General features: G+C 48.0%; 1 protein-coding gene across 2 annotated transcripts in view; it reads right to left on the minus strand.

The window, feature by feature from the left end:
• LOC142483942 (uncharacterized) overlaps positions 1-27,269 on the minus strand; it is a 29,436-nt gene extending 2,167 nt beyond the window's left edge. Inside the window, exons 1-2 of one of the 2 annotated variants that reach the window (XM_075583858.1) lie at positions 27,122-27,269; positions 8,721-12,660 (exon numbers count right to left, since the gene is read on the minus strand). The gene's annotated coding sequence lies outside the window, so the exon portion shown is untranslated. The remainder of the gene's footprint in view (positions 1-8,720; positions 12,661-27,121) is intronic. The other variant, XM_075583859.1, reaches the window with a different exon arrangement.
• Between the last annotated feature and the right edge of the window lie 218 nt (positions 27,270-27,487).

The raw sequence follows: 27,487 nt of genomic DNA on the forward strand, positions 1-27,487 counted from the left end.
TCACACTGATTACATTGTTATATATAGAAGCAGTGTGTGTTTATACAGAGTGTAAGCTCTGCGGGACAGTAACTCTCACACTGATTACAATGTTATATATAGAAGTAGTGTGAGAGTTTATATAGAGTGTAAGCTCTGCGGGACACTAACTCTCACACTGATTAAAAAAACACAGTGATTTTGCAATTCTTGTCCAGCTGGTCCTAGCTGATTTGGAGGGTGGCTCCTCCTTCCCTAGTTTGAAACTCACCCCCTCCCACTTTTAAATGGTTAAAGCTCACTCCTTTGCACCTTCCACACCCCATGGGAACTTGCATCCAGTTTGATTGCGACAAATCTAATACAGAGTGCTTTTCCTGGTGTTATACAGGTTAATAAGAGCTTCAATCAGACTTAGAACTATGCAACAAATTTTGACAGATTATAAATCAATCTTCCTGGTAATGTACAGGTTATTAAGAATCTATTTTAGTGTTAGGACCCTTGAGACGTGGTCTGCCTTCAAGGGGCTCAAGGGCTTGCAACACTTTGGCCATAGAGTTAAACTAAAATACCATTTTATTCAAAAGATATCTATATACTGTATATATATATATATTTAGGCACTGTACCGTTTATTAGTGTCTTTGGATGTAGCACTGAGCTCTGTCTGTGTTTCATGTTCTGTCTCTGATTTTAAATCTCACAGTGATTACAATTTTATATATAGAAGTAGGGTGAGTATTGTCACGTACGACCCCCTGCTAGCACGCGACCTGCATACGGGACAAGGGTTAATACCGACGCTCGCAAGTGCATCCACTCTTCACCTCCGCAAAGGTCCGTCAAATGGACAGTATCCCCTCTTACAGGATCAAGGATCAATACACAACCCGCAAGCTGCCCCACTCTTCACCCCCTCAAGGGTCCCATCTCTCCTCAAGATGTTCCAATATACCACCGCCTCGGACAGCACACAAGTGAGCACGTGACTTTAGATATGCAACCAGGGTTAATACACAAAGGCTTCTCTAGCAACCCCCATTTCTCCTCTTCAAGGAACCAGCGAGTTAGTATTAACCCCTTCTCAATTGCACATCATAACCATCCACTGCCACCACTTGAGGTTATGCAGATATGATAAAAGATCTTAGACGAAAATATCCGCCAGGGCCTCAGGTCCCTGTTTATTATAAGGAGAACTATGCACTTTAACACAAAATCAGTTGAAGTAACATGTGCCTGAATTTAGCAAGCTATTCTCTCCAGCATGCACAAAGTTAATTCAGAGCCCAAAGCATCCTATACAGCAGCGGTGCGCAAACTGGGGGTCGCAAGATTGTTTAGGGGGGGCGCAGGAAGCAGCGGCGATATTGCCAGGAGCAGAGGAAAAAAAGCCGTCTGCAGCTGCAATTTTTCTTTTGGCCATTAGGTGGCGCAGTGCTCCGCTGTGCTACAGTACACAGCAGCATTTCCTTGCTTCCTGTATCAGCGTATGTGACATGGGGAGAAGGGGTGAGTGAGACTGGCACATGGGGGGGGAGTGAGACTGGGACATGGGGGGAGTGAGACTGGGACATGGGGGGGAGTGAGACTGGGACATGGGGGGGTGGGAGAGTGAGACTGGGACATGGGGGAGTGAGTGTGAGACTGTGGCATGGGGAGGGTGTGAGTGGCATGAGGGGGGTGAGAGTGTGAGATGGGGAGGAGGGTGAGAGTGAGTGTGACATGGGGAGGGGGGGTGAAAGCTACATGGGGATGGGGATGAGAGAGACACTGGCAGGAGGGAGAGAGACACACAATGGCTGGAGGGAGAGTGTGAGAGAGACACCGGGTGGAGGGAGAAACAATAGCTGGTTGGAGAGTGCAAGAGAGACACTGGAGGGAGGGAGAGGCAATGGCTGGAGGGAGAGTGAGAGACAATGGAGGGAGGGAGACACTAGGGGGAGGGAGAAAGAGAGAGAGAGACACACGGGGAGGGAAAGAGAGTGGGGGAGACACTGAGGGGAGGGATAGAGAGGGACTGGAGGGGGAGTGAGAAATACAGGGAGTTGGAGAGATTGGAAGAGGAGTGTGAGACTGGAAGAGGGGAGAGAGTGAGAGACAATGGGTGGAGGGAGAAAGAGACACACTGGCTGGAGGGAAAGAGAGTTGGGGGGATGGAGGGGGAGACACTGAGGGGAGGAATAGAAAGGGACTGGAGGGGGAGTGAGAAATACAGGGAGAGGGAGAGACTGGAAGAGGGGAGAGAGGTCCTGAGAGGTTCTAATGTGGCGGGAAGAGAGAGATTAATAATACAGCAGAAATGGGAACGCTATTAGACAAATATTATAATATTTATTTTTAAGTTATGTAGTTTCAGCTATAAATACTTTTTTTGTAGACGCGTGGCGGGGGCGTTACAAAGCTGGTTCGCCCTCAATGGCTGAACCAGCTCACGTGCACTGACGTCATGTGATTTTGATTACATCAGGCAGGGGGGGCCCGAGAAATTTTATGGATTAAAAGGGGGGCTCGGCATAAAAAGTTTGCTCACCCCTGCTATACAGTACATTACCACATGCTATGGACTTTTCTCAGAGAGGCAGTGGTTCAGAAGATGAGGTCTGCCATGCTATCCAAGCATGGCCCTGGTCAGATCTGATGTTTTATAACATGGCCCAGACTTAAGTACAATTCTTTCTTAGGGTACCTTCATGAGCCCACCCCTTCTACAAAATACCTTGAAGCTGTTTTCCCCCAACCCTGTCTGTAGACCTTGATTAATTCAATTGACACCTTGAGTGGGCCATCCACACGGACACCCCTCCCCAAGTAAATCCCTGTGAAATTCAGAGCAGTTCAAAGAAACAGTTCTGACCTGTTTCAAACTCGGCATTTTGTATTTTTTTCTTAAAAGTGTAGCTCATTTACCCCTTAAGCACAGAGGGATTAAAAATACCCAATATCTCATGACATTATCATGACATCTCCTTAAATTGAGCGATGGGACTGGCTTACACGCTAGTCCCGCGTTCAAACAAATAAAACCTTTACCCTTTCCACTGGGTTTCTCTGCCTCGCTGTCTTGCTCTTTCTTGCTGGATATATCTCCCCCCGCCTCGCTCTCTCTTCCCTCTACGTCTTGTCCCTGTGCCCCGCTGTCTTGCTCTTTCTTGCTGGATATATCTCCCCCCGCCTCGCTCTCTCTTCCCTCTACGTCCTGTCCCTGTGCCCCGCTGTCTTGCGCTTTCTTGCTGGATATATCTCCCTCCGCCTCGCTCTCTCTTCCCTCTGTGTCCAGTCCCTGTGCCTCGCCTTGCTCTTTCTTGCTGGATATATCTCCCTCTGCCTCGCTCTCTCTTCCCTCTGCGGCCTGTCCCTGTGCCTCGCCTTGCTCTTTCTTGCTGGATATATCTTCCCCCGCCTCGCTCTCTCTTCCCTCTGTGGCCTGGCCCTGTGCCTCGCTGTCTTGCTTTTTCTTGCTGTAGATATCTCTCCCAGCCTCACCCTCTCTTCCCTCTGCGGACTGTCCTGGTGCCTCGCTGTCTTGCTTTACTTGTGGTAGATATATCTCTCCCAGCCTCGCTCCCTTTTCCCTCTGTGGGCTGTCCCTGTGCCTCGCTGTCCTGCGGTATATCTCTCTCCCTGCCTTGCTCCCTCGTCCCTCTGCGGACGGTCCCTGTGCCTCGTTGTCCTGCTGTATATCGCTTCCCCAGCTTCGTTCTCTCTTCCCTCGGTGGACTGTCCCTGTGCCTCGCGGTCTTGCTGTATATGTCTCTCGCACACTCGCTCTCTCATACCTCGGCGGCCAGTCCCTGTGCCTCGTAGTCTTGCTTTATATGTCTCTCCCAGCCTCTATCTCCATTTCCCTGGTGGATGGTCTGGTTTGTGTGGAGGGATTGTACGGGGAGGCTCCCACACCCCCCCACTCCAGTGCGACACCTGTCAGTCACCCATCCCCAGTACCCAGCGTGCGTTAGTACCTGGAACTGTTCGGCGGGTCCCTGAGCTGGTTGGGTCACAGCGGTCTCATAGTAGGTAACCATCTTTCCAAGATCATTACCTAGCAACACATTAGCAGGAATATCATTCATTACTCCCACCTCCTGCACTCCCTGCCCAGTACCCCAATTCAAGTATACTTTGGCCACCGGCAAAACGTGGCGGCCTCCGCCAGCCACCTCCATATGCAGAACCCTCCCAGGAATTATTTCCTCAGGCCGCACCAGTCCTGGCCGCACCAGGGTAAGGGTAGCGCCAGAGTCTCTCAGTCCTTGGGTGAGTTTCTGACCCACCAGGACTGATTGCAAGTGGACACCTCTGTTTTCTCGCGACCCAGATACCACACAAGCACCTGTACATTTGATTGGTTCCTGGTCTCAATTGGATGACCAATAATGGAAGCTGTATGTGTATTTAGTGCTCTGGGGTAGTGACATTGAATTTATCCCTGAAGAAGAAGCATTTACAGCTTCGAAACGCGTTGGATTAATTATTGCTTAATTTGTGGTACCTTTTAATACTTTATTGCCAGTATTGTCCGCTTAAGATCATTTGAGCGCTTTTCACCTACGGCCCCTGTTATTACTGCTCGGGTGCGTTCCGTGTGTAACTACACGCTCCACGGGTGACGTCATTGTAGTGCGCGACCACCAAGGCGGATTACTACTGCTGTATGCCGGTCAGTTAGACTGCGGTGGGAGCATATCCTCGTGCACCTACGTTACCAGTTACAGGAACTTTTACCTACAACGTGCACACAGTGCACAATACAGGACGGACGTTTCAGTGGTCTATCGATCTTGACTCCTCGGACGTTTTGGATGCTGACTACAGGTCACCGTCGTCGTGAGAGACGCAGATTATATCCGACTAACAGCAGGAGACAATCCACTAGAGCTACACCCTCCAGACCATCCACCCTGATGATTGCTGTATGGTAATCTCGTGTAATGCTGCATATAAATGCAAATGTTCTTTATCTCTGATGTACGCAGAATACTCACCTTTTTATTACTAAAATATTTACTTTGATGTACTTCACCATTTGCGTTTTGCGCTTTTTTCTTGTTTTTTATATCCAAGCATGCCCCTGGTCAGATCTGAGGTTTTACAACATGGCCCAGACTTAAGTACAATTCTTTCTTAGGGCACCTTCATGAGCCCACCCCTTCTACAAAATACCTTGAAGCTGTTTTCCCCCAACCCTGTCTGTAGACCTTGATTAATTCAATTGACACCTTGAGTGGGCCATTCACAGGGATCCCCCTCCCCAAGTAAATCCCTTTGAAATTCAGAGCAGTTCAAAGAAACAGTTCTGACCTGTTTCAAACTCGGCATTTTGTATTTTTTTCTTAAAAGTGTAGCTCATTCACTCCTTAAGCACCAGAAGGATTAAAAATACCCAATATCTCATGACATTATCATGACATCTCCTTAAATTGAGCGAAGGGACTGGCTTGCACGCTAGTCCCACGTTCAAACAAATAAAACCTTTACCCTTTCCTCTGGGTTTCTCTGCCTCGCTGTCTTGCTCTTTCTAGCTGGATATATCTCCCCCCGCCTCGCTCTCTCTTCCCTCTACGTCTTGTCCCTGTGCCCCGCTGTCTTGCGCTTTCTTGCTTGATATATCTCCCTCCGCCTCGCTCTCTCTTCCCTCTGCGGCCTGGCCCTGTGCCAAGCTGTCTTGCTTTTTCTTGCTGTAGATATCTCTCCCAGCCTCACCCTCTCTTCCCTCTGCGGACTGTCCTGGTGCCTCTCTGTCCTGCGGTATATCTCTCCCTGCCTTGCTTCCTCGTCCCTCTGCGGACGGTCCCTGTGCCTCGTTGTCCTGCTGTATATCGCTTCCCTCGGTTTACTGTCCTTGTGCCTCGCGGTCTTGCTGTATATACCTCTCCCAGACTTGCTCTCTCTTCCCTCGGCGGACGGTCCCTGTGCCTCATATTCTTGCTTTATATGTCTCTTCCAGCCTCTCTCTCCATTTCCCTGGTGGATGGTCTGGTTTGTGTGGAGGGATTGTACGGGGAGGCTCCCACACCCCCCCACTCCGGTGCGACACCTGTCAGTCACCCTTCCCCAGTACCCAGCGTGCGTTAGTACCTGGAACTGTTCGGCGGGTCCCTGAGCTGGTTGGGTCACAGCGGTCTCATAGTGGGTAACCACCTTTCCAAGATCATTACCTAGCAACACATTAGCAGGAATATCATTCATTACTCCCACCTCCCGCACTCCCTGCCCAGTTCCCCAATTCAAGTATACCTTTGCCACCGGCAAAACGTGGCAGCCTCCTCCCGCCACCCCCATATGCAGAACCCTCCCAGGAATGATTTCCTCAGACCGCACCAGGGTAAGGGTAGCGCCAGAGTCTCTCAATCCTTGGGTGAGTTTCTGACCCACCAGGACTGATTGCAAGTGGACACCTCTGTTTTCTCGCGACCCAGATACCACACAAGCACCTGTACATTTGATTGGTTCCTGGTCTCAATTGGATGACCAATAATGGAAGCTGTATGTGTATTTAGTGCTCTGGGGTAGTGACATTGAATTTATCCCTGAAGAAGAAGCATTTACAGCTTCGAAACGCGTTGGATTAATTATTGCTTAATTTGTGGTACCTTTTAATACTTTATTGCCAGTATTGTCCGCTTAAGATCATTTGAGTGTTTTTTTACCTACGGCCCCTGTTATTACTGCTCGGGTGCATTCCGTGTGTAACTACACGCTCCACGGGTGACGTCACTGTAGTGCGCGACCACCAAGGCGGATTACTACTGCTGTATGCCGGTCAGTTAGACTGCGGTGGGAGCATATCCTCGTGCACCTACGTTACCAGTTACAGGAACTTTTACCTACAACGTGCACACAGTGCACAATACAGGACGGACGTTTCAGTGGTCTATCGATCTTGACTCCTCGGACGTTTTGGATGCTGACTACAGGTCGCCGTCGTCGTGAGAGACGCAGATGATATCCGAATAACAGCAGGAGACGATCCACTAGAGCTACACCCTCCAGACCATCCACCCTGATGATTGCTGTATGGTAATCTCGTGTAATGTTGCACGTAAATGCGAATGTTCTTTATCTCTGATGTACGCAGAATACTCACCTTTTTATTACTAAAATATTTACTTTCATGTACTTCACCATTTGCGTTTTGCGCTTTTTTCTTGTTTTTTATATCCAAGCATGCCCCTGGTCAGATCTGATGTTTTACAACATGGCCCAGACTTAAGTACAATTCTTTCTTAGGGCACCTTCATAAGCCAACCCTTTCTACAAAATACCTTGAAGCTGTTTTCCCCCAACCCTGTCTGTAGACCTTGATTAATTCAATTGACACCTTGAGTGGGCCATCCACACGGACCCCCCTCCCCAAGTAAATCCCTTTGAAATTCAGAGCAGTTCAAAGAAACAGTTCTGACCTGTTTCAGACTAAGCATTTTGTATTTTTCTCTTAAAAGTGTAGCTCATTAACCCCTTAAGCACCAGAGGGATTAAAAATACCCAATATCTCATGACATTATCATGACAAGTATATATATATAGAGTGTAGCTCTGTGGGATAGTAACTCTCCTACTGATTACAAAGTTATATATAGAAGTAGTATGAGTGTATATATACAGTAGAGTGTAAGCTCTGCAGGACAGTAACTCTCTCACACTCATTATAAAGTTATATATAGAAGTAGTGTGAGTGTATATGAGTGTATAAATAGAGTGTAAGCTCTGTGGGACAGTAACTCTCTCACACTGGTTACATTGTTATATATAGAAGTAGTGTGAGTGTATATATATAGTGTAAGCTCGGCAGGACAGAAACTCTCTCACACTGATTACAATGTTATATATAGAAGTAGTGTGAGTTTATATAGAGTGTAAGCTCTGTGGGACAGTAACTCACACTGATTATAATGTTATATATAGAAGTAGTGTGAGTGTGTGTATATATTGTGACAGGGTCATTGACTCTGTATATGTTAGTAGGAGATGGCAGTATGCATGCTTTCCAGTAGACGAGGGGTTAACCCAGCTTATTAAGCAGTCCACAGGTGATTCAAATTAAGCTAGTTCACCTGCTTTAAAAACAGGAAGAGGAAATGCCTCTGGGGCGACAGTCTCTCTCTCAGGCACAGAGAGAAGACAGAAGAGTGTTGACAGACAGACACAAGCTGCTCAGATTGATCCTGTCCCAAGTTGGGAATAGAGCTCACAGGTAAGGAGCCAACTGGTATTGTTGAACATTGTTGGGTTGGACCAGGTTAGCTAGCCAGCCAGGTAGATAGCCTGCACTTTTGTTTAGTCAGTTCCCCGACCGGGGTTAGGTTTTTGTTTATGTATTTCATTTAAAGGGACAGAGTACCCATTGTTTTAGTTACCCTTTTTGGACAATAAATCCACCAGCACTATTTACCCAGAAAAGTCGTGTTGTCTCCTCACTTACCACGGCCATCCTGCCACAATATATATATATATATATATATATATATATATATATATATATAGTGTAAGCTCTGTGGGACAGTAACTCTCTCACACTAATGTACATTGTTATATATATGTAACGGTGTTTCCCTGGGCCCTTCTGATCCTGACCCTCATATGTGAGAAACCATCCCAATTACATGTCAGTGTGATGTGGTGCACCTGCTGATTTACAGGACTTACTATTACCTTTCAGGCAGGTCTTTTACGCTCGTTACAGATCATGCACCCCTACAGTGGATGCATAGAAATAAAGAAAAGAACTCGAGAGTTACCCGTTGGTCTCTGTCGTTGCAACCTTTCAACTTCACGGTCCAACATCGGCCAGGTATACTGCACATGAATGCTGATGCACTCTCTAGGGGGCACAGTCTCAGTGCACGAGCCCCTCCACTCGGTAACGTTACGCTGGGAAGGGGGATATGTGACAGGGTCATTGACTCTGTATATATTAGTAGGAGATAGCAGTATGCATGCTTTCCAGTAGACGAGGGGTTAACAGATTATTAAGCAGTCCACAGGTGATTCAAATTAAGCTAGTTCACCTGCTTTAAAACAGGAAGAGGAAATGCCTCTGAGGCAGCAGTCTCTCTCTCAGGCACAGAGAGAAGACAGAGGAGTGTTGACAGACAGACACAAGCTGCTCAGATTGATCCTGTCCCAAGGGGGGAATAAAGCTCCCAGGTAAAGAGCCAACTGGTATTGTTGAACATTGTTGGGCTGGACTAGGTTAGCTAGCCAGCCAGGTAGATAGCCTGCACTTTTGTTTAGTCAGTACCCCGACCGGGGTTAGGTTTTTGTGGGTCGAACACCCTGTAAAAGGGGCGGAGCTACAGATTGCGACTGGTGGAACCTGTCCATGCAGTAGCTGTCACTATGGAGGACGTTGTGAAGGCCTTAGTACACAGTACCACTGTCCAGCAAGAAGCTAACAAACAGGGACTGGAAAGCACGGCTGCACACCGCGAGACAAACCGGATACTTGAAGCCCAGCTTGACGTTATCGCAGAAACACAGAGGCAGCTGATTGAGCAGCTGGCCCAGATTAAAATGGACTCGACCAGTACGGCCCAGGCGTGGCCCGTCCAGGCGAATGTGTACCTGCAGAAAATGACGCTGCACGATGACGTCGAGGGATACCTCCGGTCCTTTGAGCCAATCGCTTCCTGGGGAAGTTGGGCCCGCTCCAAATGGGCTGGGAGTATCGCACCCTTTTTGCTGGGGGAAGCCCAAAAAGCATATTGTGACCTCGACGAAGAAGCCGCAGCAGACTATGACTGTCTGAAAAGCGAAATCCTTGCAAGGATTGGAGTGACTCCCGCAGTTTGTGCGCAGAGGATCCATACGTGGAGATATCAGAAACAGAAGCCGCCTAGATCCCAGTTATGGGATTTGGTTCACCTAGCGTCCAAGTGGCTAAAACCAGAGGTATATAGCCTGACACGGATCCTTGAGATGGTGGTGTTGGACCGCTTCATTCGAGCGTTACCCCAGGATCTTCAATGGTGGGTTGGGCAGGGAGATCCCCTCACTTGCGATGCCATGGTAGGCGCAGTGGAGCATTTTCTGGCTACCGTGAACTGTCACGCTCCCCTCGCACAAACCACAACCCACGTCCCAACATGAACGGTAGAGGCCAGCACTGGCGCCAGGACCCACGACCATTCGCACGATTTGAGAGGGTGGAAGAAAACCCGGATAGGGACAGAAACTCTAAATCTCAGAAAGGATTTCAAGAACGAACTGGGCCAATTGTTTGTTTTGACTGTGGGGAGACGGGGCATATTAAGGCTCACTGCCCACAGTTGTCTGAGCCAATGGAGTGTGCGTATGGCTCTGTGAAGTCTGAATTTTGTGGAGTGGTAGGTATGACCCGCGAGGGAAAACATACCCACAACTTCCTCACCACAGTGATTTTAAATGGTAAACCAGTCTCCGCCCTGGTAGACTCAGGGAGTAATATTAGCTTGGTATCAGGGAAGTTGGTTAAGCCTCTCCGGTTACACCAGGGTGAGAAGTTGCGGGTATTATGTGTGCATGGGTGTACGCTTCCGTACACCACAACTCTGATAAAAGTGAAAGTCGAGGGGCAAGTCATCCAAACTATGGCAGCAATTGTACCAAAGTTACCCCATTCCCTAGTGTTAGGCTGTAATTTCCCTGGTTTTAACACCCTGATCAGAGGACAGCTCACCTTAAACAATCCTACTCCGGATGAGCTTTTTCCATTTACAGACCCTGAATTAGTCTCCGAGGTGTCTAAAACCCCTAAGTCGAAATGAGAATGTAGGAGGGGAAAAAAAAGAGGTACGCCCCCACCCCAGTTAGCACTGGTTACTACTCCTAACGGAGGGAGACCAGAGGGAGAGGAGTTGTCTGAGACAGGGCCTGTTGATGCTCAGGTGTCCGAGTCACCCGTGGAGGTAACCGGCCAAACTCCAGATGAGGAAGGTTTTGGAAGTCTAGAACTTTCCCTGACTAACTTTGGTAGGGACCAGGCTAATGATCCTCTGTTGAAAAATGGGTTTAGCCAGGCGGTAGAAGTTAATGGGGTCCCGGTAGAAGGGACAAACAAGGAATCCTATCCCTATTTTTGTATTAAAAATGATTTGTTATACCATGTGAGCCAAGAGGAGGGCCATGAAATAGAAAAATTGCTAGTACCCAGTTCATTAGTAAGGAAGGTCCTGGAGCTAGCACACTCTCACTTATTGGGGGGTTATCTGGGAGTAGAGAAGATAAAGCAAAGAATCCTAAAAAGATTTTACTGGCCAGGGATATATAATGCAGTAAAGAGATTCTGTGCCTCTTGTCCTAAGTGTCAGTTGACAGCCCCCCGACCAAGTTTGAGGGCCCCATTGATCCCTATGCCTATTATTGAGATCCCATTTGAGAGGATCGCCATGGATATAGTGGGTCCCTAGGAGAAATCTTCCAAGGGTCATCAATACATCCTAGTGATCCTAGACTATGCCACTCGCTATCCAGAGGCGCTGCCTTTACGTAATACTTCCTCCAAAGCTATAGCTAAGGAATTGTTACAGGTATTCTCCCGACTCGGGATACCGAAGGAAATTTTGACAGATCAGGGTACCCCGTTTACATCTAAGCTTATGCGAGACTTATGTGTAGAGCTAAAAATACAGTCCCTAAGAACCTCTATTTACCATCCGCAAACGGACGGACTGGTAGAACGATTTAATAAAACTCTTCAGATGATGTTGAGAAAGGTAGTGGCTAGTGATGGAAAGAACTGGGACACCTTGTTGCCTTATCTCTTGTTTTCTATCCGAGAGGTCCCACAGGCCTCTACAGTGTTTTCCCCATTTGAACTCCTGTATGGGAGATGCCCAAGAGGGATTCTGGATAGCCGCAAAGAAGAGTGGGAGCAACAAGTTGTTCCAGGGAAAAATGTCGTCCAATTTGTGGAAGATTTAAAAGAACGCATTGCGCATATTACCCCCATAGTCAGACAACATTTAGAAGAGGCACAGAGGGCCCAACAGAACCTTTACAACAGACAGGCTACGGTTCGCAACTTCCGACCAGGGGACCGAGTAATGGTGTTTGTTCCCACGGCCGAAAGCAAGCTGTTATCACATTGGCAAGGACCATATAAAGTTCTAGAACAGGTCGACCCGGTGAATTATAAAATTCGACAGCCAGATCGGAGGAAGGTAGAGCAAATCTATCACATAAATCTATTAAATTCCTGGAAGGATAGACAGGTATGTCTGACGGTTGTAGCTAATAAATCCGGGAAAGGGGAGGAACCACTCAGTCGAATATCGGCAGAACTCACTCCTGAACAATATAGAGAAGCTGTAGACTTGGTAAAAAGGACCAGGGATGTATTTTCCAGCGTACCAGGGAAAACTAGGGTGATTTCCCATGATATCGTCACCAAACCGGGCGTAGCCGTTAAGATAAGACCTTATAGAATCCCAGAAGCCAGAAGAGGGGCTATTCAGTCAGAGGTAAAGAAGATGCTAGAGTTAGGCGTAATTGAGGAGTCCCATAGTCAATGGTCCAGCCCTATTGTCTTGGTACCTAAGCCAGATGGGTCAGTACGGTTCTGTAATGACTTTAGAAAAGTAAATGAAGTTTCGAAATTTGATGCCTATCCTATGTTGCGGGTAGACGAGTTAATTGAGAGGTTGGCGAGGGCCCGTTTTCTAACCACTTTAGATCTTACAAAGGGTTATTGGCAAATCCCTGAAAGAAAAAAATGCACAAATGTGCACCAGGGATCAGTTAATGGTAATTTATTAAAAATACACACAATTACTGAGGAGATCCAACCCCACCTCAGCTAAAATTGCTATAGAGCTTAGACACAGTGATCATAGATGATGATCTCAGAAGCTAACTTTAACCCTAAACAGTACAGCATACATAATACATTAAAAATACATATAATGAATAAAACAAAATCTATCTAACGATTTGGATAAAAACCTCCATAGATATATACTACTGGCAAGGGGAGATGGACACTTACACAGAGGCAGTGTTGCGGGGTCACAGTGTCAGCAAAAGGATCCGGATCTTGACACTGTGAAGTTGGAACACACTGCTTATGCCTCTCGCAGGCTCCGTCTCAGCTTACCAGGAAACACGCGCAGGATGACCTGTCGTGACCTCTACGCGTTTCGCACCACGTGCTTCGTCAGGAGGTCACGTACAGCGTCATCCGCGCGTATTTATAGGCGGCATATAATCAAATGGGGACGGCCCCCAAACTAACACCCTTTCATGCCTGATAGTTACGATCACAACAGAACCTCTTACTCTATATAACTAATGAAGACAAAACGGCTTATGCACTACAGATAAGCAGCTAAGACTTATAACATTTTAACAGGAGATACATAGATCGCTCATATCAACATCATAAAGCATTCCATTAACAACAGAACCCTTCTGAGATAGAAAATATATATATATATGACCTCTAGCTTATGCCGTAAATCAATACATATTAACAATAATGAATTAGAGCAAAACATAATACTATTATATATATATATAAATAGGGGGAAAGGAAAAACAAAAGAAAGAAAAAAGTATATATATATATGTATATATAAAAACTCTAATATAGAATCATAGTAAAAAACTATTAAACATCATCTTAAAAATTGGGTTAATTCAATACGTTCATTGAAACCAGTAGGATGTCTAGTTAACATTTCATAAATCCAAAATTGTTCACGTTTTAATAAATGATTTTCTCTATTTCCCTGTCTGTTATTTAGTGATATACTTTCAAGTCCCTTAAATGTAATACAACCTGGGTCATTATTGTGCACATCTTTTTTTAAATTTAACATTTTTTTTAAAACTTTTTTTGCACACGGCACACACTCACTGCACACACTCACTGCACACTGCACACACTCCCAGCGCACACTGCACACACACTGCACACTGTGCACTGCACACAATCTCACTGCACACTGTACACTGCACACACTCTACACTGCACACTGCACACACTTTCACTGCACACTGCACACTACTCACAGCACACTGCACACACTCTCACTGCACACTGTGCACTGCACACACTCTCACTGCACACTGTACACTGCACACTGCACACTGCACACACTCTCACTGCACACTGCACACAGCACACAGCACAGTGCTCACAGCACATTGCACACACTCCCAGCACTCACTGCACACACTCTCACTGCACACACTTTTACCGCACCACTGCACACACTCTCACTGCACACACTCCCAGCACACACTCCCAGCACACACTCCCAGCACTCACTCCCAGCTCTCACTCCCACTGCACACTGCACACACCACACACCACACTGCACACACTCCCAGCACTCACTGCACACACTCTCACTGCAAACACTCTCACTGCACACACTCACTGCACACTGCTCACAGCACACACTCTCACTGCACACTGGGACTCGGAGGGCCGCGTGGGCTATGCCGCGGAGGACCGGTAGGTGTGGGGGCCTGGGGGAGAGGAAATGGATGCCGGTGGTGGGAGGTAAGGAGCAGGTTGCGGCTGGACTCGCCGTTGCTAGGGGACGTGTAGGGCTTCCGGCCACCTCTTCCTTCCACCCCTCCTCGCTCCCTCCCGATCAGGCGTGCGGCGGCCATTTTTTTAAAAATTAGCGCGACCCCGGTTCTAGCGCGGTTGGATCGGGCGGCCCCCGAGGATCGCGCTATAACGGGGTTTAGCTGTATATAGCATATTATTATAGGTTACAGGTACATATGTCTTAGTACAGCTTAGAGTATACTGTTTGAATGTTAGCTATTTTTCTTGCCTTAGAAATAATATCAGGTTATTAGAATTGCTGGGAAGTGGCAAGGATGTAGTGTTGAAACATATTTCGTTGGTACACAGGGACTTACGCATAAAAGCAGAAGTGGGTCAAGTAAACACGCTGTGGTCAAACTGTAAATGCTAGTAACACACATCAGTAGCCATAGAAGATTGTCACATGTCACACGTCCGACATGTACGCAGTAAACAATAGACACAATATAAGGTTAGCGTGACACCTGATTGATTAGAACCGAAGTGGCAAGACCACACTGAGACGAGACCTAGCTGAGACTGGCGTGACCTATCATAATATCTTGGTGTTCGTGAGTATGACAGGCATACTAATTAAATAATTATCTCTGCATAGTTAGAAATGGATTGTTACTGTTAGCTGTTAGCTCATAAAGTTAGCTTGTTATCTTTGCAATTTTGCTTGTGATATTTCTGGTTATTTTGTTGTAATACAATAAACAACAAACCTTATCTTATACAAACTCTGAGTGACCTTTCTTTATAATAATCTCACAATTCCCCTCCGTAAGGGTGTGAATCTGAGAATCTACAAGTAAAACCTCACGATTTGTGCGTCTGCTTAGTGCAGAATATAACTTATCACGAGGCATTACTTGGGAGAAGACAGTTTGGCATCGAGCCCAGGTTAGGAGATCACCATCTGTGCCAGGTCCCTGGACACAGTGTGTAGACTCTGACCAGCAGAGCTGAACCTTGAACTGCACACTTTTTAGAACTAGATCTGAACTCAACAGTGGAACAGACAGACAGACTAACTTTTGGCTGTGCTGTGTATTATAGACTCTAGAAGAGACCCACCTCTTGTGTCACTAACAGTGGACACAAAACATGCTGTCACTTCCTTTGTTACATATGACACATCACCAGGGTTTGAGGGCAAACCTCCATGATAAGTACTGGCAACCCTGCCTTCTTAACAGGATTACTGCCAGCAAAGGAGAGGTCTGTATACCAATTTTACACACGGCTACATATAGTAGTAGTGTGAGTGTATATATAGAGTGTAAGCTCTGCAGGACAGTAACTCTCCCTCCCTCCAGACTCTTGCGTTCTTCTCAAGGATGTCTTCTTTCTACCCCCTTTGTATCTAAAGCCCTCTCCCGCCTTAAACCTTTCTCACTGACTGCCCCACACCTCTGGAATGCCCTTCCCCTCAGTACCCGACTAGCACCCTCTCTATCCACCTTTAAGACCCACCTTAAGACACACTTGCTTAAAGAAGCATATGAATAGCACTGTGGATATTCTGAACACATGATACATAAAGCTTGGCCCCCTGCAGACGCACTTACCAGAACTCCCTCCTACTGTCTCTGTACGTTCTCCCTACCTACCAATTAGACTGTAAGCTCCTCGGAGCAGGGACTCCTCTTCCTTAATGTTACTTTTATGTCTGAAGCACTTATTCCCATGATCTGTTATTTATATTATCTGTTATTTATTTGATTACCACATGTATTACTGCTGTGAAGCGCTATGTACATTAATGGCGCTATATAAATAAAGACATACAATACAATACACTGATTAAAATGTTATATATAGAAGTAGTGTGAGTGTGTATATATAGAGTGTAAGCTCTGTGGGACAGTAACTCTCACACTGATTACAATGTTATATATAGAAGTAGTGTGAGGGTGTATATATATAGTGTAAGCTCTGCGGGACAGTAACTCTCACACTGATTACAATGTTATATATAGAAGTAGTGTGAGTGTATATAGGGTGTAAGCTCTGAGACAGTAACTCTCACTGATTACAATTTTATATATAGTAGTAGTGTGAGTGTATATTTAGAGTGTAAGCTCTGCGGGATAGTAACTCGCTCCCACTGATAACAATGTTATATATAGAAGTAGTGTGAGTGTATATATACAGTAGAGTGTAAGCTTTGTGGGACACTAACTCTCTCACTGATTACAAAGTTATATGTAGAAGTAGTGTGAGTATATATAGAGTGTAAGCTCTGTGGGACAGTAACTCACACTGATTACAATGTTATATATAGAAGTAGTGTGAGTGTATATATAGAGTGTAAGATCTCCGGGACAGTAACTCTCACTCTGATTACATTGTTATATACAGAAGTAGTGTGAGTGTATATATATAGTGTAAGCTCTGCGGGACAGTAACTCTCACACTGATTACAATGTTATATATAGAAGTAGTGTGAGTGTATACAGCAGGGCCCCCCTTCGCGGCGATCCGCTGATACGGCGGCACCGAAAAGGGGGCCGCCATGTTGAATTTGAAATCGTGCATGCGCAGAACGGGCGGGTGCGCCCGGCGTCCATGCGGAGACTGCAGGTTGCGCGCGCAGCGTATAGATCGCACATGCGCAGAACGCCGCAAATGCTGGTTTGCGCATGCACAGCACTGAAAATCGCCGGATCCGCTTTCCGCCGATTTTCACTATACGACGGGACTCTGGAACGGAACCCGCCGTATACCCGGGTCCCTCCTGTATATACAAAGTGTCCCAGAATTGCTTCAAGGTATGACCGATGCTACCAGAATCGTGCACACACAGACACTACAAATAATCCAAAAGAGATCCAATGGATAAATAACGTAATAAAAACTCCCGTTCAGAGTCCAACTTTAGAAAATAGTTAATCAATGTGAGCCCTGTATATGCTCCGTGTGTTAGTGACTCAGCCACGGGACGGGGTAATCATGTGGTAGGGAGGATAGATGCAAACGGCGGCGCCGCGTCTCCAGCCAGGAGACTATGACCGGCAACACACACCGCGATCCTCCGCCACTGCCCTCACAGACCCAGTGTCACACACGGAAAGCAATCCCACTGCGGGGAAAGAAAGGGTATTTACTCACAGTCTTGACACGTCGCATCCGACTCAAATGCTGAGAGAAGTTCCTCTGATCCGGGAATGTGATGAGGCGTGCTCCAGCCCATGCAGGTAAGGTAGTCAGAGGGGATAGTCAGGCGGTGCACAGCTGCCGTCAGAATATGAATCAGGAAATCCACACGCTTTATATCTAAAAGGCTATATTTAATGAGTGCATACACAAAAAAGCATACTGCTACTGCTACGCGTCAAGAAGTTTTTTTGTAGCAGTATGCTTTTTTGTGGATGCACTCATTAAATATAGCCTTTTAGATATAAAGCGTGTGGATTTCCTGATTCATATTCTGACGGCAGCTGTGCACCGCCTGACTATCCCCTCTGACTACCCTCCTGTATATAGAGTGTAAGATCTGCGGGACAGTAACTCTCTCACACTGATTACAATGTTATATATAGAAGTAGTGTGGGTGTATATATAGAGTGTAAGCTCTGTGGGACAGTAACTCTCACACTGATTACAATGTCATATATAGAAGTAGTGTGTGTATATATAGAGTGTAAGCTCTGTGGGACAGTAACTCTCACACTGATTACAATGTTATATATAGAAGTAGTGTGAGTATATATAAATCTATATTATAATGCTAAATTGGATTCCGTTTTCCGTTTGTTTGTTTGTATGGCAGAAGCAACGAAATCTCAGAAACGGCACCATGTAGCACCACAAAACTTTCACTGTACATTCTGCTGCGGATTTGTAGGCCAACGCAACTATTTTGATCTTCCAATGTGACTCACATCCCAAATTATGGACATTCTAATGTCCAGCAAATATCTTACAGCAGGAGCAGGGAGGGGGGGGGCGTGGCTACTAAGGGAGGGGCGTGTTTGTGCCTGCTTCGGTGCTGTGTGTCTGATGTGAGGTTTCACGGGGGGGAGGGGAGGGGAGAAAACGGAGTGAGTGGGGGGGAAACGGAGTGAGTGGGGGAGGAGAAAACGGAGTGAGTGGGGGGAGAAAATGGAGTGAGTGGAGGGAGAAAACAGAGTGGAAGGGGGGGGAGAAAACAGAGTGAGTGGTGGGGGGTGGAGTGAGTGGGGGGGAGAAAATTGAGTGGGGGAAGAAAATGGAGTGAGTGGGGGGGAGAAAATGGAGTGAGTGGGGAGAGAGAAAACAGAGTGAGTGGGAGAGAAAATGAAGTGGGGGGGATGGAGTGGGGGGATAAAACAGAGTGAGTGGGGGGAGAAAACAAAGTGAGTGAAGGGGGAGAACACAGAGTGAGTGAGGGAGGGGTAGAAACAGAGGGAGTGAGGGGAAGAAGAAAATGGAGTGAATGGGGGGGAGAAAACGGAGTGAGTGAGTGGGGGGAATGGAGTGAGTGAGGGGGACAGGGTGAGTGAGGGGAGGAGAAAATAGAGTGAGTGGGGAGGGAGAAAACTGAGTGAGTGGGGGAGAAAACAGAGTGAGTGGGGGGGGAACAGAGTGAGTGGGGGGGGGAACAGAGTGAGTGGGGGGGGAACAGAGTGAGTGGGGTGGAGAAAATGGAATGGGGGAAGAAAACAGAGTGAGTGGGGGGGAATGGAGTGAGGGGGAGAAAACTGAGTGAGTGGGAGGGAAACAGAGAGTGGGGGGAAATGGATTGAGTGGGGGGAGAAAACAGAGTGAGGGGGGAGAGATAACGGAGTGAGGGGGGAGAAAACAGAGTGAGGGGGGAGAAAACAGAGTGAGTTGGGAGAAAATGGAGTGAGTGGGGGGAGAAAATGGAGTGGGGGGGAGAAAATGGAGTGGTGGGGAGATAACTGAGTGGGGGGGGAAACTGAGTAGGGTGAGATAACAGAGTTGGAGGGGAGAAAACAGAGTGAGTGGGGGGAATGGAGTGGGGGGGAGAAAACGGAGTGGGGAGAAAATAGAGTGAGTTAGGGAGGAAAAAAACAGAGTGAGTGAGGGGGGGAGAAAACAGAGTGAGTGAGGGTGGGAGAAAACAGAGTGAGTGAGGGGGGAGAAAACAGAGTGAGTGAGGGGGCAGAAAATTGAGTGGGGAAGAAAATGGAGTGAGTGGGGGGGAGAAAATGGAGGGAGTGGGGAGAGAAAAAGGAGTGAGGAGGAGAGAAAATGGAGTGAGGGGGAGGAAACGGAGTGAGTGGGGGGAGAAAACAGAGTGAATCGGAAACAGAGTGAGTGAGAGGGGGAGAAAACGGAGAGTGAGGGGTAGAAAATTGAGTGAGTGAGGGGGGGAGAAAACAGCGTGAGGGAGGGGAAATGGAGTGAGTGGGGGGAACAGAGTGAGTGAGTGGGGGTGGAGTGAGTGGGGGAGGAGAAAACCGAGTGAGTGGGGGGGACAAAACAGAGTGAGTGGGGTGGAGAAAATGGAGTGGGGGAAGAAAACAGAGTGAGTGGGGGGGAGAAAATGGAGTGAGTGGGGGGAGAAAACTGAGTGATTGGCGGGGTGGAGTGAGTGGGGGAGAGAACACAGAGTGAGGGGGGAGAGAAAACGGAGTGAGGGGGAGAAAACGGAGTGAGGGGGGGAAATGGAGTGGTGGGGAGAAAATTGAGTGGTGGGGTGATAACTGAGTGGGGGGAGAAAATGGAGTGAGTGGGAGAAAAGTGAGTGAGTTGGGGGGGAGAAAACGGAGTGTGGGGGAGAGAAAACAGAGTGGGGAGAAAATGGAGTGATTGGGGGTGAGAAAACAGAGTGAGTGAGGGTGGGAGAAAATAGTGAGTGAGGGGGGGAGAAAACAGTGAGTGAGGGGGGAGAAAACAGAGTGAGTGAGGGGGAGAAAACAGAGTGAGTGAGTGAGGGGGAGAAAGCAGAGTGAGTGAGGGGGGAGAAAACGGAGTTAGTGAGGGGGAGAAAACAGAGTTAGTGAGGGGGAGAAAACAGAGTTAGTGAGGGGGAGAAAACAGAGTGAGTGAGGGAGGGGGGAGAAAACGGAGTGAGTGAGGGAGAGGGGGAGAAAACAGAGGGAGGGGGGGAGAAAACAGTGAGGGAGGGAAGGGGGGAAAAATGGAGTAAGGGAGGAGAAAATGGAGTTGTGGTGGGGGAACAGAGTGAGGGGGGGAAATGGAGTGGGAGGGGGGACACGGAGTGGGAGGAGGGACACGGAGTGGGAGTGGGGAGAAAGGAGAGAAGGGGGATAGAGAGAGAGGGTGAAGGAGTGAAAGGAGAAGGGAAGGGAGAGAGAGGAGGAAGGGAGAGAGAGAGGGGTAGGGGGCAGGAGAGAGAGAGGGGGGTGGGCTAGAGAGAGAGGGGGGGAGAGAGGGGAGGGAAGTTTGTAGAGGGAAAATGGAGACACAGAGAGACACACACACAAACACAAATAGACACACACAAAGACACACAGACACACACATACAGACGCAGAGACAGTGTGAGTGTATATATAGAGTGTAAGCTCTGTGGGACAGTATCTCTCACACTGATTACAATGTTATATATAGAAGTAGTGCGAGTATACAGTATATAAATCTATATTATAATGCTAAGTTGGATTCCGTTTTCCGTTTGTATGGCAGAAGCATCGAAATCTCAGAAACGGCACCATGTACAGTAGCACCACTAAACTTTCACTGTACATTCTGCTGCGGATTTGTAGGTCAACGCAACTATTTTGAGCTTCCAATGTGACTCACATCCCAAATTATGGACATTCTAATGTCCAGCAAATCTCTTACAGCAGGGGCGGGGGCGTGGCTACTAAGGGAGGGTTCATGGCTACTAAGGGAGGGGGCGTGTTTGTGCCTGCTTCGGTGCTGTGTGTCTGATGTGAGATGACGGGGGGAGAGAAAACAGAGTGAGTGAGGGGGAAAGAAAATGGAGTGAGTGGGTGAAATGGAGTGAGTGGGGGGAAATGGAGTGAGTGGGGGGAGGAGAAAACGGAGTGAGTGGGGGGGAGAAAACGGCATGAGTGGGGGTGAGAAAACAGAGTGAGTGGGGGGGAATGGAGTGAGTGGGGGAGAAAAATGAGTGGGGGAAGAAAATGGAGTGAGTGGGGGGGAAATGGAGTGAGTGGGGGGAAATGGAGTGAGTGGGGGGAAATGGAGTGAGTGGGGGGAATGGAGTGGGGGGAGAAAACAGAGTGAGTGAGGGGGAGAACACGGAGTGAGTGAGGGAGGGGTAGAAAATGGAGTGAGTGAGAGGAAGAAGAAAATGGAGTGAGTGGGGAGGAACAGAGTGAGTGGGAGGGAAGAAAATGGAGTGAGTGGGGCAGAAAAATGAGTGGGGGAAGAAAATGGAGTGAGTGGGGTGAAATGGAGTGAGTGGGGAGAGAGAAAATGGAGTGGGGGGAGAAAATTGAGTGAGTGGGGGGGAATGGAGTGGGGGGAGAAAACGGAGTGGGGGAGAAAATGGAGTGAGTGGGGGAGAAAACAGAGTGAGTGGGGGGAGAAAACAGAGTTAAAGGGGGGGGAAAAACATAGTGAGTGGGGGGTAGAAAACAGAGTGAGGGGGGAATGGAGTGAGTGGAGGAGGAATGGAGTGAGTGGGAAGAGAGAAAATGGAGTGAGGGGGGAGAAAATGGAGTAAAGGGGGGTGAAAATTGAGTGAAGGGGAGAAAACAGAGTGAGGGGGGAGAAAACGGAGTGAGTGGGGGAGAAAACAGAGTGAGTGGGGGGAGAAAATGGAGTGGGGGGGAGAAAATGGAGTGGTGGGGAGATAACGGAGTGAGTGGGGGGAGATAACAGAGTGAGTGGGGGGAGAAAACGGAGTGGGGGGAGAAAACGGAGTGAGTGGGGGGAACAGAGTGAGTGAGTGGGGGGGAGTGAGCGGGGGGAGAAGAAACTGGAGTGAGTGGGGGGGGACGGAGTGGGGGGAGAAAACGGAGTGGGGGAGAAAATGGAGTGAGTGAAAGGGGAGAAAACGGAGTGAGGGGGAGAAAATAGAGTGAGTGAGGGGGGAGAAAACAGAGTGAGTGAGGAGGAGAAAACAAAGTGAGTGAGGGGGGAGAAAACAGAGTGAGTGAGGGGGGCAGAAAATGGAGGGAGTGGGGGGGGGGAGAAAATGGAGGGAGTGGGGAGAGAAAACAGAGTGAGTGAGGGGGAGAACACGGAGTGAGTGAGGGGAAGAAGAAAACGGAGTGAGTGGGGGGAACAAAGTGAATGGGGGGAAAGAAAATGAAGCGAGTGGGGGGGAGAAAATTGAGTGTGTGAGAGGGGGAGATGGAGTGAGCCGGGGGAACAGAGTGAGTGGGGGGAGAGAAAACGGAGTGAGGGGGAGAGAAAACAGAGTGAGGGGGAGAGAAAACAGAGTGAGGGGGGAGAAAACGGAGTGAGTGGGGAGGAGAAAACGGAGTGAGTGGGGGAACAGAGTGGGGGGAGAAAACGGAGTGGGGGAGAAAACGGAGTGAGTGGAAGTGAGAAAACGGAGTGAGTGAAAGGGGAGAAAACGGAGTGAGGGGGAGAAAATAGAGTGAGTGAGGGGGGAGAAAACAGAGTGAGTGAGGGGGCAGAAAATGGAGGGAGTGGGAGGCAGAAAAGGGAGGAAGTGGGGGGAGAAAATTGAGGGAGTGGGGAGAGAAAACAGAGAGAGGGGGAGGGAAAATGGAGTGAGGGGGGGAGAAAACGGAGTGTGTGGGGTGAGAAAATGGAGTGAGTGAGGGGGGAAGAAAACAGTGAGTTGGTGGGGGAACAGAGAGAGTGAGAGGGGGAGAAAACAGAGTGAGTGAGGGGTAGAAAATTGAGTGAGTGGGGGGAACGGAGTGAGTGGGGGGGTGGAATGAGTGGGGGGGAGAAAACGGAGTGGGGGGAGAAATTGAGTCAGTGGGGGTAGAAAACTGAGTGAGTGGGGGGGAAACGGAGTGAGTGGGTGGGAATGGAGTGAGTGGGGGAGAGAAAATGGAGTGAGTGAGGGGGAGAAAACGGAGTGAGTGGGGGGGAGAGAAAATGGAGTGAGTGGGGGGAGAGAAAATGGAGTGAGTGGGGGGGAGAAAACAGATTGAGTGGGAGGAGAAAACGGAGTTGGGGAGAAAATGGAGTGGTGGGGAGATAACTGATTGGGGGGAGAAAACGGAGTGAAGGGGGAGAAAACAGAGTGAGTGGGGGGAGAAAACAGAGTGAGGGGGAAGAAAACAGAGTGAGTGGGTGGGGAGAAAATGGAGTGGGGAGAAAACGGAGTGAGTGGGGGGAGAAAACAGAGTGAGTGAGGGGGAGAAAACAAAGTGAGTGACGGCAGGAGAAAACAGAGTGAGTGAGAGGGGGGAGAAAACAGAGTGAGTGAGGGGGGAGAAAACAGCATGAGTGAGGGGGAGAAAACAGAGTGAGGGAGGGGGGAGAAAACAGAGTAAGTGAGGGGGGAGAAAACAAAGTGAGTGACGGCGGGAGAAAACAGAGTGTGTGAGAGGGGGGAGAAAACAGAGTGAGTGAGGGGGGAGAAAACAGCATGAGTGAGGGGGAGAAAACAGAGTGAGGGAGGGGGGAGAAAACAGAGTGAGTGAGGGGGGGAGAAAACAAAGTGAGTGAGAGGGGGGAGAAAACAGAGTGAGTGAGGGGGGAGAAAACAGAGTGAGTGAGAGGGGGAAACAGAGTGAGTGAGGGGGGAGAAAACAGCGTGAGTGAGGGGGAGAAAACAGAGTGAGGGAGGGGGGAGAAAACAGAGTGAGTGCGGGGGGGAAAAAACAGAGTGAGTGCGGGGGGGAGAAAACAGAGTGAGTGAGGGGGGAGAAAACAAAGTGAGGGGGGAGAAAACAGAGTGAGTGAGGGGGGCAGAAAATGGAGGGAGTGGGAGGCAGAAAATGGAGGAAGTGGGGGGAGAAAATTGAGGGAGTGGGGAGAGAAAACAGAGAGAGGGGGAGGGAAAATGGAGTGAGGGGGGAGAAAACGGAGTGTGTGGGGTGAGAAAATGGAGTGTGTGAGGGGGGAAGAAAACAGTGAGTTGGTGGGGGAACAGAGATAGTGGGGGGGGGGAGAAAACGGAGTGAGTGGGGGGGAGAAAACGGAGTGAGTGGGAGGAGAAAACGGAGTTGGGGGGAGAAAATGGAGTGGTGGGGAGATAAATGAGTGGGGGGGAGAAAACAGAGTGAAGGGGGAGAAAACAGAGTGAGTGGGGGGAGAAAACAGAGTGAGTGGGGGGAGAAAACGGAGTGAGTGGGTGGGGAGAAAATGGAGTGGGGGAGAAAACAGAGTGAGTGGGGTGAGAAAACAGAGTGAGTGAGGGGGAGAAAACAGAGTGAGGGGTGAAAATAGCGTGAGTGAGGGGGGGAGAAAACAAAGTGAGTGGCGGCGGGGAAAAACAGAGTGAGTGAGAGGGGGGAGAAAACAGAGTGAGTGAGGGGGGAGAAAACAGAGTGAGTGAGGGGGGGAAACAGAGTGAGTGAGGGGGAGAAGACAGAGTGAGGGAGGGGGGGAGAAAACAAAGTGAGTGAGGGGGGGAGAAAACAGAGTGAATGAGGGGGGAAATGGATTGAGAGAGAGGGGAGCGAAAACGGAGTGAGAGGGTAGAGAAAACGGAGTGAGAGAGGGTAGAGAAAACGGAGTGAGTGAGGGGGAGAAAACGGAGTGAGGGAGGGGGAGGATATATAGTGAGTGAGGGACAGGGGGAGAAAACAGAGGGAGGGGTGAAGGGGGGAGAAAACGGAGTAATGGGGAGAAAACAGAGTGTGGGGGGGGAAATGGAGTGGGAGGGGGGACACAGAGTGGGAGGGGAGAAAACAGAGTGTGGGGGGGGAAATGGAGTGGGAGGGGGACATGGAGTGGGAGGAGGTACACGGAGTGGAAGTGGGGAGAAAGAAGAGATGGGGATAGAGAGAGAGAGAGTGTAAGGGAGTGAAAGGAGAGGGGAAGGGAGAGAAAGATGGAAGGGGGAGAGAGAAGGGGAGGGGGCGGGAGAGAGAGAGAGGGGGGCTAGAGAGAGAGAGGGGGGAGGGGGGCAGGAGAGAGCCATGGGGGGTGAGAGAGAGAGAGCAATGGTGGGAAAGAGAGAGCAATGGGGGGAGAGAGGGGAGGGAAGGTTGTAAAGGAAAAATGGAGACACAGAGAAACACACACACAAACACAAATAGACACACACAAAGACACACAGAGACAGACAGACAGACACACACATACAGACGCAGAGACAGCCACTATCCAGCCAATGATATGTCCCCCGCTTCTGCTCTAAAAAAATGCAGGACAGCCGATTGCTCATGCTTGGAGAGCTTGTGACTGTCACCGCTCTCAAGCATGAGCGAGCTCAGCGGCAGCGTGGCCGCAGCCTAAACCAGCGCGGGGAGATGTTCTGGCATCGGGGAGGGGGGTGGGGAGATGTGCCGGCAGCGGGGAGGGAGGGAGAGGGGGGGCGGGGAGATGTGCTGGAAGCAGGGGGTGGGGGGGGGCAGGGAGATGTGCTGGCAGCGGGGGGATATGTACCAACAGGGGTGGGTGGGGGTGGGGGCGGTGAGCGGGGAGATACATTCCCCAGGCGAAGCCGGGTACAAAAGCTAGTATATATATATATATATATATATATATATATATATATATATATATATATATATATATATATATATATATATATATATATGAAACCAGGTGTCCCACCAAGGAGACAAAAAACAGCACTCAAGGTATATTGCAAAAGTGTATTTGAAAAAAAAGGAGGCACATATAAATCCAACGTTTCGGTCCTGTATAGGACCTTCCTCAGGGGCGTGCTATACAGGACCGAAACGTTGGATTTATATGTGCCTGCTTTTTTTTCAAATACACTTTTGCAATATACCTTGAGTGCTGTTTTTTGTCTCCTTGGTGGGACACCTGGTTTCCTGTTATTTTTGTTGAACAACCACCTATTTCTTTGGAGCCTTTGAAGTGCCTGCTGTTATCTTTATATATATATATATATATATTTTTTTTTTATTTATTTATTTATTATATATATATATATATATATATATATATATATATATATATATATATATATATATATATATATATATATATATATATTGATATACAGTGTTCGACAAACCTATATATTTGCTCGCCCCGGGCGAGTGGATTTAACCCCCGGGCGAGTAAATATTGGCCCAAGCAGCACACGTTTGGTACTAGGTGGCGAGTAGATTTTTTTGTGTGGCGAGTAGATTTTTTGGTGATTTGTCAACCACTGTTGATATATATATATATATATATATATATATATATTGTGTAAGCTATGCGGGACAGTAACTCTCTCACACTGATTACATTGTTATATATAGAAGTAGTGTGAGTGTATACTGTATACAGAGTGTAAGCTCTGTGGGAGAGTAACACACACTGATTACAATGTTATATATAGAAGTAGTGTGTGTGTGTGTGTGTGTGTGTGTGTGTGTGTGTGTGTGTGTGTGTGTGTGTGTGTGTGTGTGTGTGTGTGTGTGTGTGTGTGTGTGTGTGTGTGTAGAGTGTAATCTCTGTGGGTCAGTAACTCTCACACTGATTACATGGTTATATATAGAAGTAGTGTGAGTATATATAGAGTGTAAGCTCTGCGGGACAGTAACTCACACTGATTCAGGCTGATAACTGGAGTCCAGGTTCTTTGAAAGAAAGAGAAAGTTTTTTGATACTTACAATACAAACACGTGCAGGGAGAATCCGTCTGTCATGCAAGACTTCTGGCTGATTCTGAAGGAAGGCACTCTCGCTTTCTTCAGCTTTTACAGTTTGTTATACATCACATGTTACATTACCAAGCAGATTACAAAACCTGACGTCATTCCTTAGCAATTCTATATTAAAAGGCTGAATTGTATCTTCTCTGCAATTCTATATCTGTCTTTATCTTGTAAAAACAGACCATACAGCCTCTAATACTCTGGAAGATTGACCAACCCTGTCCTTGATTGTAAACTGCATAATGACAGTTTTTTTAACTGAGGGCAAAACCCATTAGTCATCCTGACATACATACAGATACATTTAAACCATTCACCACGT

Source organism: Ascaphus truei, unplaced genomic scaffold (assembly GCF_040206685.1).
Source record: "Ascaphus truei isolate aAscTru1 unplaced genomic scaffold, aAscTru1.hap1 HAP1_SCAFFOLD_400, whole genome shotgun sequence".
NCBI classification, from domain to species: domain Eukaryota; kingdom Metazoa; phylum Chordata; class Amphibia; order Anura; family Ascaphidae; genus Ascaphus; species Ascaphus truei.